The sequence below is a fragment of the Mus pahari genome, unplaced genomic scaffold, assembly GCF_900095145.1.
Source record: "Mus pahari unplaced genomic scaffold, PAHARI_EIJ_v1.1 scaffold_7144_1, whole genome shotgun sequence".
In the NCBI taxonomy this organism is placed as follows: domain Eukaryota; kingdom Metazoa; phylum Chordata; class Mammalia; order Rodentia; family Muridae; genus Mus; species Mus pahari.
The window spans coordinates 38,373-51,729 of record NW_018393729.1 but is presented as its reverse complement, the minus strand read 5'-3'; positions in this window follow the sequence as shown (position 1 = coordinate 51,729).

Sequence of the window (13,357 nt, the reverse complement as noted above, 5' to 3'; positions counted from 1 at the left end):
CACTGAGGACAGCCTGCAGTACTTATATGCTGGGAGGATGGGCGGGACCAGGGATCAAGCCAGTAGATGGATCACCTTTGCATCACCTGGACTTTGGTACTCTCTGCTCTATGCAGTTCATATTGTTCATCCACAACCTAATTTGACCTACTTTGAGCTACCATTCTGTGTGGCATCAGTAAACAACAGTGCCAGATGGGTAAGAGTTCTTGGTTTTTATAAGAAATTCAAGGATATTCAACAACATGAAATACGCTCTCATCAGGGCTGGCTTCATTCAAAAATACACTCAGACTGAGGAAGCAGGGGAATCAGAAGTTCAAAGACAAAGTTCAAAGCAAAATAGACTGTTTGAGACAAGCATTGGATAAGGGAGTACATGTCTCAAAAAATTCTCTACTACATCTATCCACAAAAATTCAACACCTGTTATCCCTTGACTATTGTGCCAGTGAGGAAGAGACACGCCCTGCCATTCACTGCTGAAAGAGAAGGTGGTATTCTACTCAGTTCTGACCCATTGGTCACTGGTGACCCACAGGCTCTAATGGATGGTCGAAACCCACAGTCACACAGATGGCACTAAAGTCTTCAGAACACAAATCAAGTCATGAATATGGGAAGGAGATTCTCAAGGAAGAAATGAGGTTGATGGGGGTAGGGTAAAAGTGTGGGGGAAATTTAATCAGAATGCATTCTATACAAACATACAGTTGTCACACAGAGAGAGAGAGAGAGAGAGAGAGAGAGAGAGAGAGAGAGAGAGAGAGNTTGGAATTTAAAAAAAAAAAAAAAAACATAAATTTCTTTGGCTACATAGCAAGTCAGCATGATACTCAAGCCTATATTCTTTCCATATGCCTTCACACACACACACACAGAGAGAGAGAGAGAGAGAGAGAGAGAGAGAGAGAGAGAGAGAGAGAGAGAGAGAGGATTAAAAAAATACCCATGGAAATGTAGCCAGCCACAGTCAAACATTACAGGAAGCCCAAGGTTTCCTGTGGAACAATGAGGGATATGATTGAGTGAACCAGAGGGTTCAAGGACACCACAGGAAAACTACAGTGTCAACAAATCTGGAACTATGGAACTGACAAAGACTGAACCACCAACCAAACAGTATGAAGGGGCTAGACCCAGGACCCCTAAACATATATAACAGATGTACAACTTCATAAGGGTCCCCCAACAATTGAAGCAGGGAATGTCTCTGACTCTTTTGCCTGCCATAAGATCCCCTTCCCATATCTGGACTACCCAGGATGGCCTCACGGGGAGAGGGTATACCTAGTCCTGTTGAGACTTTGGTGTCCCAGGGAAGATACTCAAAGAGGGGCTTCACCTTCTCTGAAGAGAAGGGGAGAGGGTAATGGGGGAGTGATTTGTGAGGCTGGGACTGGGAGGAGAGGAGGGTGGTGTTGCTGCTACCAATCTTTTTGAAAAAAGATTAAGTAGAAATAACAACAACAGCAACAAAGTCCCCAAGCCCAACCAGGATGTAAGGGCTACTAAATGTAGGACAGAATACTAAAAATATGATGGATTTTAGAAAAATCACACGAACAACACTGTGGCCTTGAGGTCTAAAAATTCATTGCTTTCTCAACTGAAACTCCAGAGTACAAAGTGCCATACAACAACAGGTGTATGCATACACAAGCACCACATAAACACCAAGATTACATCAAACAATGATTGCTAATATTTACAGTTCTGAGAACTTTGCCCTCATTAGCTGATATCATCTACACTACAACGTTGTGAGGGATAACTCTGTCACAAGTGAACAAACCATGCCCCAAATGATAACTGATTCAATCAAGGTTACATAATAAATCCCTAATGAAACCAGGATCCAAGAGATCACGTAGTTTTAAAGTTCAAGTTCTCCATCTTTTTAAATTATTAATTACAATGAAATTGGATCATCTCTAACTGGGCTGCATTTTCTGGTCTCTGGGAGAATACACCTAGCCCTGCAGAGACTTGATGTACCAGTGTGGAGGGATACACAGAGGAGACCCTACCCTCTCAGAAAAAAGGGGAGGAGGAATGGGGGAATGTCTGCAGTGGGGAACTAGGCGTGGGCAGTGACCAGGATGTAAAGTGTATATGTAAGTTAAGTAATGGTGGAGAAAGGAAAAAAAAAGAAAGCATGTACCAAGACCACTACCCAGAGATTCATAGCTAATTTTAATGCTAATTCTAGTGGATTCCTTTTCTGGATTCTGCAGGCAAGGCATGTACACACACACACACACACACACACACACACACAATGAAACTTTAATAAAAGAAAAAGTCATGTCTCTCCAGAAGTCTGGAAATAATATTATAGTGAACAACTATTTGTGTACAGAAACATTAAACTACTAGATTTCTTCAACCTAACAAAAATATTTTCCAAAAATATAAAGAAATCATTGTCTTTCTTTCTTAACATTTCTTGAGAATGTAAGACGAGTCTACTGTATTTACATTATTTCCACCAATCTCTTTCCCATCTCCAATTTCTCCTATTACCCCACCCCCTCACAAATATATCCATTTAGTGCTGCTTGTGTGATTGTGTGTACATCAGCTTAGGGATGAACACTTGCAGCTTGTCAACTCATCCCACAAGTACGCAGAGTCATGATGAATGCAGCTCACTAGAAAATGATAAAATAATTTTAAACATTTTAAGCTCAGGCATTTTGGGGGAGATTCAATTTCTTACTACTCAATTTGTGGTCTCTGGCATGAGTTTTGTAGATGACAACACTTTGTCACAAGGTCAGTTGATTCAACTCTTTGACAGTTTCATCATAAGCACATTCAACTTTTTTTGCTCAACATCTCTACCCCAAAACTTCACAGAAATGACAGATTATTTCAGAACAGAGTCCCTCCATTGACCTTTTGCTGTTGACACTTGTCTTCCTCTCACAAGACCCACTTGTGCATACAAGAGTAATCAGGAGTCAAAATATGAAGATAACTGAAGAAAATAAATATTTGTTTAACCTCCCCATCAAATTTAATGAATGTTAGCAATGACAAGGGACAGGGAAATGAGTGTATGCAAACGTGTATTTACCTGGCTCAAGTGAGTTCACAAGTTAGAGCCCTAGAACACTAACTGAGACAAGGGCTTCCGTGATCACAAAATGAATCTTCTGCTAAAAATCAGTAAACACCAATTGCTTTGTGTATTTTCTTTAAATTGTACTTATTGTGTATTAGAACAGTATGCTGCAGTGTGTGTGAGGAGGTCAGAGGACAGTGTTGAGGAGCTAGTTCTTGATTGTTGCTATGTCATCTCCAGGAACAATTAAACACCCTAGGTATGGCAGCAGGTATCTTTAACCACAGAACAACTACCCCACCCTTTTCTTTAGTTGATTGCTTGGCTTGTTGTTTGTTTGGTTGGTTCGGTTTGATTTGGTTTAGTTTGGATTGGTTTGTTAAGACAGGGTTTCTCTGTGTAGCCCTGGCTGTCCTAGCATTTTAGGCTGGCCTTGAACTCAGAGATCCACCTGCCTCTGCCTAAAGAGAGATATAATTAAAAGCATGTGCCACAATAGGCTGACCCCTCACTCATTTTTAATGTGACAAAATTATACTATAATCTAGCTGTCCTGGTTATCTTTAACTCTCATTCTGGCACAGCATAGAGCCACCTAAGAAAGGAATCTCTGTGAAGGCAATATCCACATCACATCCTCCTGAGGACATGCTTTGAAGAAGTTATCTTGACTACTAATTAATGTACTAGTGTCCATCCAGTTCTGGGATGCCTCCTCCCCTAGACAGACATCCATGGGCTACATAAGAAAGTCAACTAAGCATGACCCTCAGCACTCCTACAAGAAGCAAGCAGCATTCCTCTATGGTTTCTGTTTGAAATTTCTGCTTGAGTTGCTGCCATGACTTCCTTCAGTGATGAGCTGGAACTTGTGAATGGAAACAAAAGCCATGCCTCTCTTTACTGTTGGTCAGATTGTTCTATCACTGTAATAGACGGCAACCAGATTGATAGCCCAGAATGATGAGGCTCACTATATATTTCAGGTTGCCCTGGAACTTGTGGTCCTCTTGCCTCCACATGTCACATGCTGGGATTACTGGCCTATGGACACCCATCCTGATCATATTCCCTTTTGCATTCAATGGTAAAGGATACCTAAAGGAAACATGTGGCAATGGTGTTGGCCATGCTCTGTGATTTTATTCCAGGGGTTCTGACAGCCTAGACAAGCTCCGTTGTCTTTTCTTACACCTTTATCTGGAATCTTGGGGATCTTCTATTTGTCTGAGTATTCACTTGCCCTGGACTTGGATGCATCTGTCGGATACCAAGCAGTGAGATGAGACATGAATAAGACCAGCACAGAGATGCTGCTCCAGGGGTCGTGTTGCAAGCCTTTAAGCTCAGTACCAAGGAGGCAAAGGCAAATGGATCTCTGTAAGTTAGAGGCCAGCCTGGTCTACATAGTGAGTTTCAGGACAGCCAGAGATACATAATACAGAGACTCTGTCCTAAAGGGTAAGTTGAGGAGAAAGCACTGAGAGCCCCTGGGTATTTAACCCACTGAAAGATGTCTTCAGTGACAGCAAGAGCTTAGGGAACGTACAAAACATCTGAGGTTGCATGAGAGTGTCAGGGCTCGCCAACATATCCCTCCGCATGCTCTACCTTAGAATACTAGGGCAGAAGATTAATTATGACTTAATTACAACTGTTTTCTTGGTCATTCCAAGTTGATGTCACAAGTTCATTGAGGCTGGTGACTTATTTATGAAGAACAGTCAGGGTTAGTGACTGTCACCAAGATGTGATAATGACCCAGGTGTGACAAGCACTCAGGAGAGCATAGAGTGAGGAGAAAGTGTGCAAAGAGAGAAGGAAAAAGACACCTGGAAGAATTGACAGAAGAGTATTTTATTTGCCACTCCAGAGGATAGTGGGCAGAAATTTGATTGGAGAAGAGGAGGAATTGAGAAGGAGAGAGATGTGAACATCTGTGCTTAATGACACAAGTGCATATTCTTTGTGGCTAATAGGAGAAAATGGTGTTTGTTCCTCTTAAGATTGAGGGAGGAAAAAAAAGAGAATAGACAAGGAAAAATGTTCTTTGTTCTAAAACAAGGAAAAATGTTCTTTGTTCTAAAAACCAATGTCCCCACAAAGTTGTCACCTTGGCTGCAAAAGCAGTCTCCCTTCCATGTTATTTTTGTGCTTGGTTTGTTTAGGGGAGTTTCCTATTCTTTTGTTGTTGTTTTTATGCTTCATTTTTTATTGTTCTGATGGGTGTTTTTGCATATTTATATGAGAGTCATGAGCACGCTCGTGCAGGTGCACAAATGTGACCTAGCACAGCAGAAGCATGTAGAAGCCAGAGGCTGATGTCCTGTGTCTCGCTCTGTAGTTCCCCACTAAATCCAGGATCTCGGGGTGAGCCTTGAGGTCGAGAGCTTATGTAGTGAAGCTAGCCAAGCTTGACCCAGGAATCCTGTCTGGTTCTACCAAATGGCTGTAGTGTCTGAATACCTATTTTAGGGGGTCTAGAGTTCTGAATTTTGATCCTCAAGCTCCCACACTTTGAAAAATCCACTGACTCTATTCCATCTCTTGGGTGGCTGGGTAGGTAGTTAATATTTCTTTAGTTTATCATTTGCCAAGGTTCTATCACAAGGCACTTCAACAACTGTTTTTTGGGAAACACCTGCTGCTTTTTAAAATGATATTTATTTATTCTTTGAATTATTCATATATATTTATATATATATATGAAATATATATAAAATCTTTATGACCCATCCCCTCTTTTTGCTCAACTTTTATATTCATATCCTTTCATACCCTAAAAATATCATTAATGAACATTTAATAATATCTATAACCGAGGATCCTATATCTAATGTTGAATACTAAATTGTTTCAAAACATACAAAATACTTTTGGGGGATTAACCATAGTATAAGAGCATAAAATATTAAAAATGAATCTTTAAGAAATATATTCAAAAGCCCTTAAAGATATCACCTGACATAGTGAGAGTATTTAAAATGTATTACATATCTGTGTACATTGTCTAACTATAAGTTTACTTTTAAAAGATTATCACTTTTTTCCAGGAGAGAAATTATCTTATCAGAAAGTATATTTAAAAATTTCACAATAACAAAATCTCTTTGAAGTTAAGCAAGTAAATGCTAATTTCAAACACAGTGAGAAAAATTATCAATAATATTTCCATGACATTTGTAGACGTGATTTTAATATTTTCAACTGGTAATATTAAACATAGTAATTATTTTAAGATATATTTCATTGTTATGTCTCCCTTTTCATTTCTCACATTATTAATTTAGATACTGTCTCTGTGCCCTCTGGTTAGTCTGGCTAAGGGTTTACCTATCTTGTTGATTTTCTCAAAGAACCAGCTCCTGATTTTGTTGATTCTTTGTATAGTTCTTTGTGTTTCTACTTGATTGATTTCAGCCGTGGTTTGATTATTACCTGCCATCTACTCCTCTTGAGTGTACTTGCTTCTTTTTGTTCTAAACCTTTCAGGTGTGCTGTCAAGCAACTAGTATAAGCTCTCTCCAGTTTCTTTTTGGAAACACTTAGAGCTATGAGTTTCATTTGTTTCATAAATTCTGATAGTTTCATTTTGACTCTGTTTAGTTTCTGTTTCCATTATCTGTTCATTGATGAAAGTGGGGTATTGAAGTCTCCCACTACTATTGTATGAGGTGTGATGTGTGCTTTGAGCTTTAGTAAAGTTTATTTTACAAATGTGGGTGCCCTTACATTCAAAGTGTAGATGTTCAGAATTCAGAGTTCATCTTGATAGACATTTTTGACCAGTATTAAGTGACCTTGCTCCTGTTTTTTGATAACTTTTGGTTGAAAGTTGATTTTATTCGATACTGGAATAGCTACTCCAATTTGTTTCTTGGGACAATTTGCTTAGAAAATTGTTTTCCAACCTTTTACTCTCAAGTAGTGTCTGTCCTTTTCACTGAGGTATGCAGCAAAATGCTTGGTCCTTTATACATATCCAGTCTGTCAGTCTATGTCTTTTTATTAGAGAATTGAGTCCATTGATGTTAAGAGATATTAAGGAAAAGTGATTGTTACTTCTGTTATTTTTGTTGTTAGAGGTAAAACTATGTTTGTGCAGCTACCTTCTTTTGTGTCTCTTGAAAGATTACTTTCTTGCTTTTTTCTAGGGTGTAGTTTCCCTCCTTGTGTTGGTGGTTTCCATCTATTATCCTTTCTGGGGCTAGATTTATGGAAATATATTGTGTAAATTTGGTTTTGTTATGAAATATCTTGTTTTCTCCATCTATAGTAATTAAGAGTTTTGCTGGGAATAGTAGCCTGGGCTGGCATTTGTTTTCTCTTAGGGTTTGTATGACATCTGTCCAGGATCTTCTAGCTTTCATAGTCTCTGGTAAGAAGTCTGATGCAATTCTGAATGGTCTGACTTAATATGTTACTTGACCCTTTTCCCTTACTGCTTTTAATATTCTTTGTTTAGTATATTTGGTGTTTTGATTATTATGTGACAGGAGGAACTCCTTTTCTCATCCAGTCTATTTGGAGTCCTGAAGGCTTTTTGTATGTTCATGGGCATCTTTTTCTTTAGGTTAGGGAAGTTTTCTTCTATAATTTTGTTGAAGATATTTACTGGCCCATTAAATTGGGAATATTTGCTCTCTTCTATACCTATTATCCTTAGGTTTCATCTTCTCATTGTGTTCTGGATTTCCTGGGTGTTTTGGATTAGGAGCTTTTTGCATTTCCTTTGACTGCCAATGTTTTCTATGGTATCTTTCGCACCTGAGATTCTATCTTCTATCTATTGCATTATGTTGGTGATGCTTGCATCTATGGTTCTTGATGTCTTTCCTAGGTTTTCCAACTCCAGGGTTGTCTCCCTTTGTCATTTCTATATTGTTTCTGCATCCATTTTTAGATCTTGGATGGCTTTGTTCATTTCCTTCACCTGTTTGACTGTGTTTTCCTGTAATTCTTTAAGGGATTTGTGTGTGTGTGTGTGTGTGTGTGTGTGTGTGTGTATGTGTGTGTGTTGTCTTTAAGGTCTTTGAGCTGTTTAACTGCGTTCTCCTGAATTTTTTTTATGGGAGATTTTTATGTCCTTCTTAAAGACTTCTATCATTATAAAAAGTGATTTTTTTGATCTGAATCTTGCTTTTTGTGTGTGATGGTGTATCCAGGACTTGCTATGGAGGGAAAATTGGATTCTGATGATGCCAAGTAACCTGGTTTTTGTTGTTTATGTTCTTCTGCTTGCCTTCCTTCATCTGATTATCTCTAGTGCTACATGCCCTAGCTATATATAGTTGGAGTCTGTACTTCCTCTGATCCTGGTTGTGTCAGAACTCCTTAGAGTTCAGCTATTTCCATGATCCTGTGATTCTGGGATCCTGAGATACTGGGCGTGTCAGAGCTTGGGGGTTAAGCTGCATCTGGGACCCTGAGATCCTGGTGTGAACAAGCTTCTGTGACCCTGTGATTCTGTGAGCCTGGGAGTGTTAGAGCACCTGGAGGTGGAACTTTCTCTGCGTATTGTGGGACTGGTTGCAGAGTTTGCACCCAAGGTCTGTTCAGGGCACTGGCCCAGACTAGAAGAAACCCATGCCACTGGTCAGGTGGAGTTTCTGGATGTCTGGGTCCCACTGGTCCCCGTTACTTCTGGTGTTGAAGCAGATGTTGTGTCCTCCTCACCTCTGCTCCTATGATCCTGTGAGTGTTAGGCTACCTGGGAGTGGAGCTTCCTCTGGGAGTTGTGGATCTGGCAGGCCCATCCCCTCTTGAAGGTTCCATCCTATTGCTTTTAGAGTTAAGGTTTCTAACACATTAGGAGAATACACATAAGCCACAACAATTTTAATTACTCAGTATGCATGTTCTTTCATGGTTGCAAGCTACAGCATCTGAACTTTAATTTTAATTATGGCTAATAATAAAACAATCTAGTTAAAACCAGCCAGGTTTCAGCACACACACAGAGTTGTGTTATTTACATGTGTGAGTGCAAATATATAACATATATATTCAGATATATGTACACATGTTAGAGTGTGTAATGGAGACCAGAGGACAACCTTAGACATCTATATTTTTATTAAGATAGAGTCTTTCACTGACCTGGAACTCACAAAGTAAGTAGGACTGGATAGCCAGTGAGTCCCAGAGATCTGTCTGTCTCTGTCTATTGGTTCTATGATTACAAGCAAATAGTGTTGTGCTGGCTAGTTTCATGTCAACTTGACATAATCTAAAGTCAGCTGAAGGAGGGAACCAAAATTGAGACAATGTCTCCATAAGATCAAGCTGTAGGCAAGCCTAGTGATTGACAGGGGAGGGCCCAGCACATTGTGGGTGGTGCCGTCTCTGAGCTGGTGGCTCTGGGTTCTATAAAAAATAACCCTAAGCAAGCCATGGGGAGCATCCTAGAAAGCAGCACTCTTCCATGGCCTCTGCTTCAGCTCCTGCCTCTAGGCTGCTGTTCTGTGTGGGTTCCTGTTCTGGCTTTCTTCAGTGATGCAGAAGAGAAAGCCAAATAAATCTTTTCCTCCCTAACTTGTTTTTCTTTCATAGTGTTTTAACACAGCAATAGAAGCCCTGACTAAGGCAGTCACCATGGCAATGTTTTTCTGGTTGATTTTGATTATCTATCCCAAGTCCTCAAGCTTGCAAGACAAACACTTTAACAAGTGAACTCTTTCCCTAGGTCCCAGTCTGAGAGTTTTGTGGAAATGATGTTAAAAATCAGGCCCTGGATATTAAGCAGGAGGCTCAATAATGGATAGGTCCCTTCAACACATCATTGCTAAGTGAAATAGAAAGACTCAACCTATGTGTCTGGAGTCCTGAACTTGGGGGTGGGGAGCTAATCCTTCTTCCCTCCCTCCCTCCTTCCCTCCCTCCCTCCCTCCCTCTCCTGGTTTCCTGACTGGATGCACTGTGAAGGGTTGTCTCAAGCTCCTACCTTCTGGGGGCACCATACCATGACATAGACTGCTAGCACCAGCCCAGAAGAGACATCTCAGTTGCCTGCAACAACTCTTTTTTTTTTTTAAAAAATGTTCTTCCCATTTCTCCTAACCTTAGCTATGGAAAATGGCTGTATAAATTTCATTTGTATGTGACTGCTTTTCAGTTGACCTTGATGTGCATAATAATTCTATTATATCTGACTTTCCTACTCCCTTCTTCTGTTCTGGTGAATTCTGTGAAACTAGATGTTTCTTTATATAATTATTCCTAAACAATAAAAAAACTGAGGCACAGGGGCACAGCACAGCACAGTCTTAATGGCCCAGATGCATGCTGTGTCCTCTCATCTTGGGAACAATGCACTAACTGCAAAATGATAGTTTATGATTAATGTTTGACTTTCAAAGAAAGATTGAAGAAATTATTAGAAAATGAAGTAGAGCCAATATTGGGGCTCTGAGAATGGTAAAAGTTATTGAAGTAATGAAAGAAGATTTGCACAATAATTTCCTGCATAAGAAAGTACAGAATTCATAAAATTATATATTAGTAAAACTATGTCAAAACATGGGGACTCTTAGTATAGTTATAGTGTGCAGTGTGCAGAAGCAGAAAGCAAACTGCTGAGTTAAGTGTTAATCTGACTCTTTCTGGCTATTGCCTAGCAGCTTTGCCCATGTCATTTATCATTAGAGTTTCATCAGAAAAGGCATGTAGCTGACATCAGACCTCTAAGCTCTGAAGTATAGTAAGTCAAAAGTTAAAGGTTAAATTATGTTGAACACTTCTTTAAGTGCTTCTCAGCAATTAGGTATTCCTCAGTTGAAAATTCTTTGTTTAGCTCTGTACCACATTTTTAAAAGTGTTATTTGGTTCTCTGGAGTCTAACTTCTTGAGTTCTTTGTATATATTGGATATTAGCCCTCTATTGGATATAGGATGTGTTAAGATCTTTTCCCAATCTGTTGGTTGCTATTTTGTCCTATTAAATTGTCCTTTGCCTTACAGAAGCTTTTTAATTTTAGGAGGCCCAATTTGTCAATTCTTGATCTTAGAGCATAAGCTATTGGTGTTCTGTTCAGGAAGTTTCCCCATTTGCCTATGTGCTCCAGGCTCTTCCCTACGTTCTTTTCTATTAGTTTCAGTCTATCTGGTTTAATGTGAAGGTCCTTGATCCACTTGGACTTGAGTTTTGTACAAGGAGATAAGAATGGATCAATTTGTATTATTCTACATGCTATCCACCAGTTGAACTACCACCATTTGTTGAAAATGCTGTTTTTTCCAATGCATGGTTTTTAGCTCCTTTGTCAAAATACAAATGACCATAGGTGTGTGGGTTCATTTCTGGGTCTTCAATTCTATTTGACTGATCTACCTGCCTGTCACTGTACCAACACCATGCAGTTTTTATCATGATTGCTCTGTAATACAGCTTGAGGTCAGGGATGGTGATTCCCCCAGAAGTTCTTTTATTGTTGAGAATGTTTTTTGCTACCCTTGGTTTCTTGTTATTCCAGATGAATTTGGAAATTGCTCTTTCTAACTCTCTATGAAGAATTGATTTGGAATTTTGGTGGGGAATGCATTGAATCTGTATATTGATTTTGGCAAGATGGTCATTTTTTACTATATTAATCCTACCAATTCATGAGCATGGGAGATCTTTCCATCTTCTGAGATCATCTTTGATTTCTATCTTCAGAGACTCAACATTCTTGTATGCAGATCTTTCACTTGCTTAGTTAGAGTCACACCAAGATATTTTATATTATTGTGAAAGCTGTTGTTTCCCTAATTTCTTTCTTATCCTGTTTATACTTTGAGTAGAGGAAGCCCACTGATTTGTTTGAGTTAATTTTATATCCAGCCACTTTACTGAAGTCGTTTATCAGGTTTAGGAGTTCTCTGGTGGAATTTTTTTGGTCAGTTAAATATACTATCCTATCATCAGCAAATAGTGATATTTTGACTTTTTTCTTTCCAATTTGTATCCCTTTAACCCCGTTTTGTTGTCTAATTGCCTGGCTAGGATTTTGAGTTCTATATTGCACAGGTAGGGAGAGAGTAGACAGCATTTTCTAGTTCCTGATTTTAGTGGGATTGCTTCAAGTTTCTCTCCATTTAGTTTTATGTTGGCTACTGTTTTGCTGTATATTGCTTTTACTATGTTTAGGTATGGGCCTTGAATTCCTGATCTTTCCAAGACTTTTATCATAAAGGGTGCTGGATATTGTCAAATGATTTCTCAGCATCTAATGAGATGATCATGTGGATTTTTGTCTTTGAGTTTGTTTATGTAGTGGATTACATCGATGGATTTCCATATATTAAACAATCCCTGCATCCCTGGGATGAAGCCTACTTGATAATGATGGATGATCATATTGATGTCTTCTCAGATTCATTTTTTTTTCAGAATTTTATTGTGTATTTTTGCATAATGGAAATTGGTCTGAAGTTCTCTTTCTTTGTTGGGTCTTTGTGTGATTTAGGTATCAGAGTAATTGTGGCTCCATAGGACAAATTGAGTAGTGTTCCTCTGTTTCTATTTTGTGGAATTATTTAAAGAATATTGGTATTTGGGAAGGCTCAATGATCCAATGTAGGGGAATGCAAGAACAGGGAAGAGGGAGTGGGTGGGTTAGAGATCGGGGGATGGAGTACGGAATGGGGGGTTGGAGGGGAAATGAGGAAAGAAGATAAAATTAGAAATGTGAATTAAGAAAAGAAAAAAGGAAAAAGTTTAAATTATGATAAATTTGCAATTATTATTATTTTGGTCACAGGTCTGGGAATTAAGGAAACTTGAAACTTTAAGGAACAATTGTAATTCTTTATTCTTTTGGGGATGTGGTTAATCTTTTGAATTTGGATTGGCAATGATTATACAATGTTTAATTTTTCTACCTGCTTTTGAAGTAACAATAAAACACAGGGGCAAGGTAAAGGCAAGAAGAGACAATGTGAGGTGTGTGCATGAAGAGAGTGAGAATGTGAGTGAGTGCAGAATGTGGGAAAGAAGAGTGTGAAGAGAGAGTATGTATGCTCGTGTGAGGTGTGTGTATGTGTGATTTGTGTGGGTGAGTGAAAGGAGAGAAAACAGGGGTATGTAGAAGTGTGGGAGTTCAAGAAAAGAAAAACTCACAGGAGAAAATCAGAGTGCTCAAGAGGATACACAGCCTCAAGCTGCTATCAGGTGAGCAAGCAGAGAAAGACAGACAAACAGACAGACAGACAGACAGACACAAGAGAGAGAGAGAGAGAGAGAGAGAGAGAGAGAGAGAGAGAGAGAGAGAGAGAGAGAGAGAGAGAGACAGACACACCCCTTCCCAC